The sequence below is a fragment of the Zootoca vivipara genome, chromosome 11, assembly GCF_965207765.1.
Source record: "Zootoca vivipara chromosome 11, rZooViv2.hap1.1, whole genome shotgun sequence".
Taxonomy (NCBI): domain Eukaryota; kingdom Metazoa; phylum Chordata; class Lepidosauria; order Squamata; family Lacertidae; genus Zootoca; species Zootoca vivipara.
Genome location: NC_142594.1, coordinates 25,689,115 through 25,696,822, shown reverse-complemented (window position 1 = coordinate 25,696,822; position 7,708 = coordinate 25,689,115). Strand labels below are relative to the sequence as shown.

The 7,708-nt window shown below is 48.9% G+C and overlaps 1 protein-coding gene across 1 annotated transcript in view; it reads right to left on the bottom strand.

Annotated features, from left to right (window-relative positions):
* Window positions 1–3,935: 3,935 nt before the first annotated feature.
* TWIST1 (twist family bHLH transcription factor 1) overlaps window positions 3,936–7,708 on the bottom strand; it is a gene marked incomplete at its 5' end in the record, with an annotated part of 4,979 nt that continues 1,206 nt past the window's right edge. Inside the window, 1 exon segment of the mRNA XM_035130281.3 lies at window positions 3,936–4,768.

The following is a 7,708-nucleotide window of genomic DNA, read 5'->3' as shown; positions in this document are numbered from 1 at the left end:
GGGAAGGTAAGCCCCACCTCACATAACCATAAGACAGGGAGCACACACACATTGCTCATCAGCTTTGAGGTCAGAGCCCTCAAATATTTTATTTGGGGTGGGGTGGGCGAAGGGACCTTGGCACCTAGGAGTTGGCTCCTGTGGGGTGCGAACTTGAACCCTGGTCTCTCAGGTACTGACGGGTAGGCCAGCAGTCTGCACTGCCCCCCCCCCAAAAAAAATACCCAAAGCAGGAGGCGAGCTGGAAAATGCGAGAATCCATCCTATGGCTCTTTAGTATACCAAGTGAACGCCTTCCTGCTTGAACCAGTCCCACAATGTCCTAAATCCCAAACATTTCTCTAAAGGGTCATCTCGACTGAGATGGCAGCATCCTCTCCCTCCCTCCCAGGGGTGCCAACTTGAATAAAATATTAAACCCTGGCCCCCTCAAATATTTTATTGCGGGGCTGAGGGGATCTTGGCGCCCAGCAGTTGGCTCCTATGCTCCCCCCCCACTCCCCTCTCTGAAAGGAACAAGGATATCTACAATTCTATGATCCTTTACTAAGGGGGGATACCAATAACATCAGCTAGCCAGCATAAAGAGAGTGGAAGAGAAGGGCCCCTGTTCAGAAAGGGGAGGGGGACGGTGGCCTTCTGAATGCTGTTGGACTTCATCTCCCATCAGTCCCAGCCATTGTGGCCAATGGTCAGGGGTGACTGGAGCTGGAGTCCAAACAATATTCTGGAAGGTCACTAGTTCTCCACTCTTTGCCCTAGTTGGAAACCCTCTCCAGGAGTGACGGACGTTCTCCCCACCCTCCTGCACAACGAATAACATCTAAAGGCTCCCGTCCCAGTTAAAGTCGCCTGTATTTTCAAGCACGCCCAATGAAACCAAAGCAGGCAGCCGGACGCGTTTTACCTGGAAGCGAATCCCACTGGTGTTTGCCCTCACTTCCGCACAGAAGTATGCAAAGAATGACCTCGGATCTCCTTTCAGCGCCACAGCCTAAGGCAGCCTTTGGAAACGAGAGTACTTGGAAATCAGTTCCGCGGAAAATCGGCGGGCCTTACTTTCGAGTAAGCATCGTCCAGTTCTGGCTGTAAGGCTGAGATAATTCTGTGCATCTTTACTTGGTTCAAAGGGGCTCAGCTCCCCAGGAAGTGCATTTTAGTCTTGGAGCCCTAAACAGCAATCCTGAACATACTTTCTTAGAAGGAAGTTAGGCTGGAAAAAACAGGAAGGAGAGTAGGCCTAAACGTTTGCTCAAAAGCACGTCGCACTGGATTCAAAAAGGGTTAATCCCATGTGTAGAGACCCAGGATGGATACAGTGCTAAACAGCCGGATCCTGTGCACATTTACCCCCACTGAATCCAAGGGGAAGACTTACTTCTCGCAAGCGCCTACAGTCCGAGGAACCGAACTGAAACCAATTCCTCTCGGAGTAGATGAATTCGAATTTCACGCGTAGGGCGTGAGCGTCAGGTTTACATGGTGCATAGCTGCCAAGTTTTCCCTTTTCTCACGAGGAAGCCTATTCAGCATAAGGGAATTTCCCTTAAAAAAGGGAGAACTTGGCAGCTATGACATGGTGAGCCATATATTTAGAAACAAGCTTCCTGACAAACCAGTGGCAACTACCCCTCACCATCTCCACCGATAAATTCGGAGGTGCCAACCGGGGACAACTTTTAGGATCAAGTCCATTCAAGAGGGAGACTAGACAGGTTTTTGCACCTTACCTTTTCCAACAGCTCAGACCATGCTCTGATTCCTGCTCTCTGCTTTCTAGCTCTCCTCCAGGTCGGAAATGCCCCCAATATCTCTGCAATCTCAGGCCACTTCATTTGGGGAAATCCAGTCGATTCCAAAGCTTGCTGGGCGACACTGCAGGGGGTACCTTTCCTCCTTCTGACGGGCGGGACCGCAGCAAGACTCAAATCCAGTTTTTGTCAAAGTCCTGGCTAATCCCCGCCCTTAAACACAAATAAACTCTGCCGTTTATCTATCTATTTATTTATTTTTAAAATTCTGTCAACAGCGCTCACCGGCCCCCGACACGGCCGGTCTTGAGAACCGTGAGGAGCTGGGGAAGGCGCGAGAGGTGGCCTAAAGGTGGCCAGGAAAAGGCAAACAAGGCATCCGGAAACGTCAACCCGAACCTGAGCAAAACAAACAGGGATTGTTGGGATGAGGGGGACCAGCCCGGCTTATTTATACTACCAGAGTAATCAGACATGGTTAAGGCAGAGCAAACTAGCATCTGCTACCTCCCAGATGCTTCCATTTCAATACAAATGCAGACCAAGGACCTCAAGGTCCGCTTTGCATGGCAGGCAGCTCGCTTCCTCGAGTGTAAACCCGCGCGGATCTGAACCGCAGGTCAGCGTCAGAAGGCGCTTTGGATTTTGCAGCTCATCCCAAGCGAGCCGATCCGAATAGTTGTGGGGGGGGGGGCGGCGGGATAGATGTGCTACCGGATCTTATTACACGTTTACACGAAAGGAAGCCCAGTTGCTTCTGGCTTGAGGAATGCTAGAGGCACCACCTCGGGACTCGACGTTCGCTTCTGTCTAATGGGCACCGCGGGGAGGATCGCGTCGCACCCAACCGTGTCAATCGGATCGGGAGTGCCTCTACTTCGGCTTATATAAACTGGAATGAAGGGGCTCGGGTGGGGGTGGGGTCACTTGGAAAGGGATAAGGCGAGCCCAGGGGTTGCCCGACGTGCCATTTGTTCGCCTGGTGTGAAACAACAACATAAAAACTGATGCTTAAAAAAAAGCAACCAGTGAAATAGGAGACCTTGGTCTTCCCTACTCCTGGAGTAAGCCGCTCGCCTACAAGCCACCGTTTTTATCACTGCTGGGCTGGTGCTATAGCCGGACACGCTGCTTGGAAGCAAAGCTCCCTCCGAATGAATGGGGGCTTATTTGCTTGCAAGGCGTTGAGTTGGACATGGGCTGTTTTCCTGCATGGACATTCGTCGTCGAGTTCCTTCTGCGGCATCACCGTCTATTTGTCTGATCTATGGCAACAAAACAATCCGGGGGGGGGTGAGGGGACACACACAATCTGAAGACCTCAAGTCTGATGCTCAAACTTTTGGTCATCTATCTGCAACGCCGCGCAGGTCGGTGCTACAAAACTTGTCAAAGGTCGGCCAATTCTCATTGGAAAGCCAGCGTGCCTGACCCGAGGAAGTCAGTCCCAGCAAAATCAATGCAATCTCTCTCTCTCTCTCTCTCTCTCTCTCTCTCTCTCTCTCTCTCTCTCTCTCTCTCTCTCTCTCTCTCTCTCTCTCTCTCTCTCTCTCTCTCTCTCTCTCTCTCTCCTTACTTTCGAACACACGTTTCTGGAGGCAGGTGTGAAAAGCCACCACCCACTCCCTGCTCCCGACTTAATTCGTTACAAAAACAAAACTTTGGATGCGTTTGGCTTAATGGATGGGCTTCAATCAACCTACACTCCGCCCCAAACCCTCAACAAACACAAATAGCTAAGCGACCGCTGAGCACCTTTATCTGCCCCCCACCCCCAGATAGCAAGAAACACAGCGGTGGAGAAATTACATGCGGACCGATGGGTGGTTCTTAATTTAGATCGAAGGAGAATGAGGATGATGATGATAATAATAATAATAATAATAATAATAATAATACTGTAATACACTTTACCATGATAAAATTCGCTATGTTGATTAAAAGGGGGAGAGAATCCGAAGTCCTGCAAAACCTTCCAGCAGAATCATAAAGCTGTCTCGATAATTAACACTCATGTGTCTGTCAGTAGCTAGTTTATTTGCGTTTTTCTCTCGTTTGTTTATATTCCCCCCCCCCTCTGACCCTGGCCCCTTACTCTCTTGGGTAATTTCAGATCTACCCGATCGAGCATTATTTACCTTCGATTTCAAGCCCGCTTTCCTCCGTACAGACCAAACTTTAAAATTCTTTTAACATTTCAATTTATTTATTGCAGGAAAAAATATACAATGATATTTACAAAACAATCATAAAAATAGGAATGCATTTAGACACCGGATCTATTTGCATTTTTTTAAACATGGGTCATCAATAAATAAATAGAATGTTTCATTTTTTTTCTCTCGCTCTCCCCCCACCCCATTTTTCCTCCTTTTTTCCTTGCAGGAAAAATAAAATATAAATGAAAGAGGAGCAGGATTATAAGAGTTTTGGAGCCAATAATGCATAGCTACCCTAAACATATTTTCTTAAAAAATATTTTTTCCTTTCTCACTCGTTCTAAACGGGTTTTTTCCGGGTTTCTCTGTCATTAGATCTGTTCCAAAAAGAGAGCGAGGGGATAGGGGGAGTCCACAGTAACGTATTTCCTTTCATGAGTGGCTCATAAACTCTCTTGAGAATGCATGCATGCAAGAACAAAAAAAAGGAAGTAAAGAGGAAAAAAAGTTAAATTCCAACATTCTTCGTCAAAATAGAAAAATAAAAATAAAACCGGTTCAGATTTTTGATCAGAATGCAGAGATGTCTGGTAGGGCCCTTTGGCCGCCTCTGGATCAGCCGCCTCACCATCCGAGGAGCCCCCCCCCGGGTCTCTCGCCTCTCCTGGTCTCCCAACGCCCTGCTCCTTGCAATGTGGGCCAAGAACGCCGCTCAATTTCCAAGAAAATCCTTGGCGTTATATATTGTCTTAGAGGGAACAAAGGGGGAGAGAAAAACAAAGGAGGGGAGCCGAATCCAAGTGCAGAGTCTCTCTCTATATTGTCCGTTTTCTCTCCTTCTTTGGAAACAAATGTCATCTGCAAAAACCCAGAGACAGAAAGAGAAAGAGAAGAAGGGAATGTTGGTTACTGGAAATGGAAAATTAAATATATTGCGCACATATACTAAAAGAAAGAGGCATATTTTTTAATTATTTTTTTAAAAAAGAAACACCTCCTTATATATATATATAGGTACACCGCCCTGGTTGAGTACGATTGAAGGGCGGCGTAAAAATATGCGTGACAATTCCAGCAAACAACACCGCTGCAAATGCTTGATTCTAGCCTGCTCTACACAATGTGCTTCTGTGTGTCCACGGGGGTGGGGTGGGGGGAAGGAGGAATTAAAGCACAAAGGAAGGAGGGAGGAGGGCCCTGCTGGAGAGGCATGAAATTAGGAAACGCGCAGAGGGGAGTGTTACGGATATCTAGGCGAATCTAGTGCATGGGGGGGGGCACCGCTTCCCCCCTGGTGCTCTTAAGCTCAACTACTTGGAAGCAGATCCCCTCAGATCTGGGGTAGCTTGCTTTCAAAGAAGCCTGGTCAGCAGCCCGAGGTGGGTCGTTTCCCAGTTGCTTCAAGGAATCATAGTAATAATAATGGTTCATGAGTTATCCCCACCTAATTTCCCTGTGTGCGTTGTAAGTACTCCTAAGAGACTGAGGCACAACCTCAAAACAAAACATTTTTTTTTTGGCTGGTCGTGGTTCTCTGCCCATCTGGAGAGAGGCGGTAGGAGGCTGACCGGCAGCCAGTCAGCTCCTTCTGCCGATTGCGGTTCGATTGCAAGCTGCGGTCCCCGTGACAGTTAAGCTGCTTTGTTTAACCTGACCAGGTAGGCGCTCTGGTCTGGGCCCTCAACCTCCGGCCTAGCTCAGCAGCCGCCTGGTGCTACTGGAAGAGAAAATGCTGGGCGGCCCTTGGCTTCGCCCAATGCTCCAATCCCGATCATGTTTACTTGGAAGCAAACCCCAAATGTCTTCAAAGGGGAGCTGTGGTGGCAAGGAACCCTGGCTGCCGGGATAGTCTCATTTGCACCCCAATTCATCCCCGCTGCTGAGCCGATGGGACTTTTTGCTCCGGGGGAAGCGTGTACAGTATAGGATTGCCGCTATGCAGCACCCGGGTGCTGCCCGTGTTTTCCCTGGGGAATGTCATATGCAGCTCAGAGTAGTGTTGGTACTTTAAGTCCGTCTGCACAAGACAAGACCTTAAGACGCGGTCCTGGGTGGGTGTGACTTCCCAGTAAACATGCATGGGATCGGGAGTTGCGGTGCTTCTTTCTCTCCCAAATTCCCACGCCATCCTAAGCGTCTCCTGAAAATTCCACGGGCAGGAACGTGTAGCGCATTCCCACGTGCCTGTCCTCCTCAAAGCAAGCAAGGCCGCAAGCCAGGAGACTTACAGCCTCGTTCTATATATTTTCAGTACTCGGAAGTCGGTTAATGGAACTGCAGCCCCAATAGGGAGACTCTCCGAGGATCCCTCAGGCCAGGCTCTCCCTTGAACATCTCATTATACTCCGCCACATTTTGTTAGAAGACTGAGAATCAGGTTGCCTACACGCCACTCATTTCAAGCACATGACTTCGCCGAAAGAACCCCGGGAACTGTAGTTCCTTAAGGGCGCTGGGAATTGCAGCTCTGAGAGGTTAAAAACTACAACACCCCCGGGTTCTTTTGGGGGCGGGGTGTCTCTTTGAGTTCTTCCGCAGCTTTACGTGGTTGAGTAACCCTCAGCAGAGTAACGCACCATTTGGATCAGTATTGATATGTATTACTGATAAAGGTTCGAATTAAGGCTTAAAATCCATTTCGTTTCCAAGAAAGCAGATTTATCAGCTCGATCCTATCCGTGCTTGCTCTTTATGTTTTCTCCCTAGGTGTTGTGTGCAGAGGATCGCAGCATCAGGATGGAGGTACAAATGTAGCCTACTTGAGATTCTTCCATGGTGGCGCCACCAGTCTCCAGGCTGGGACAAGCCAATGCATGGCTACCAGCTCGACCGGACTCCGTGGGACCTACCTCCGAGTAAACATGCGCAGGAGCCGCCTGCTGACCTAAGCATATTAATTTGGCAGCAAGGCCTGGCTGGGATCCGTGGGACTTACTCATGGAAAGAGGCTGCAACAGCCAGTCATAATAAGGACCTGTTTGATTATGGGGGCTCATTGAGCTTCTTAAAAAATGAAGCGGCGCGCGCTGACTCTGAGACTCCTGTAACCCAACATAGAACGCTTTGCAAACCTTAAATAAGAAGTCACCACTACGCCCAAACCAGTTTAGTTGCGTAATTTGAGAGGTTATGTTTAGGGCAGCCGATCCAATTTGCCTAAGAATCCCAGCGAGAATCAGTCAACGTCCCATCAGACTTTCGGGACCTTGATGCCACAGGCACACAGAATTTTTTTCGCGAGAAAAGGAAAAGGCGCATGTAAGTCTTCCCACAACCCGCGATCTGCTTCCAACAGCCCTTTCCTTGGGAAGGAGCTTCATCGGAATCAACGCATTTGGAAAGTCCGCAAGATTTTTGGGGTGGGGCTAACTAAACAAAACATTAAACTTAACGCCACGGTCCAACGCAAGGCATATGCTCTTTAAAGCAGACGCTTCTGTGGACAGCGTGTTATATCTGGCTGGCTCCACGACCAGTTAACCAGCCTTGACTTCAAGGAAGGACCTCCGCAAGAAAGCGTGTGTCTAGGATCTAGCGGTGTGTGTGTGGGTCGGTGTTAGGAAATGCGATTCCCTTCCTGCTCAAGAATTTACTTCTTCCTTTTCAAGCCGAAGTGGCTTCCAAGGAAGCCTTCTTGGGATGGGATCACCCGGATCTCCCCCGAAGTGGAGGACGACTCGAATAAATGCTGAAGTGGGAGCTTTTCTGCTCTGGGTTGGCGAATCTAGCGAGTTAGCTGACTGTTTGCGAGCGGGGTGCCTGCGTACATGTCTAGCAATTGGGATTTTAAATAAAGGC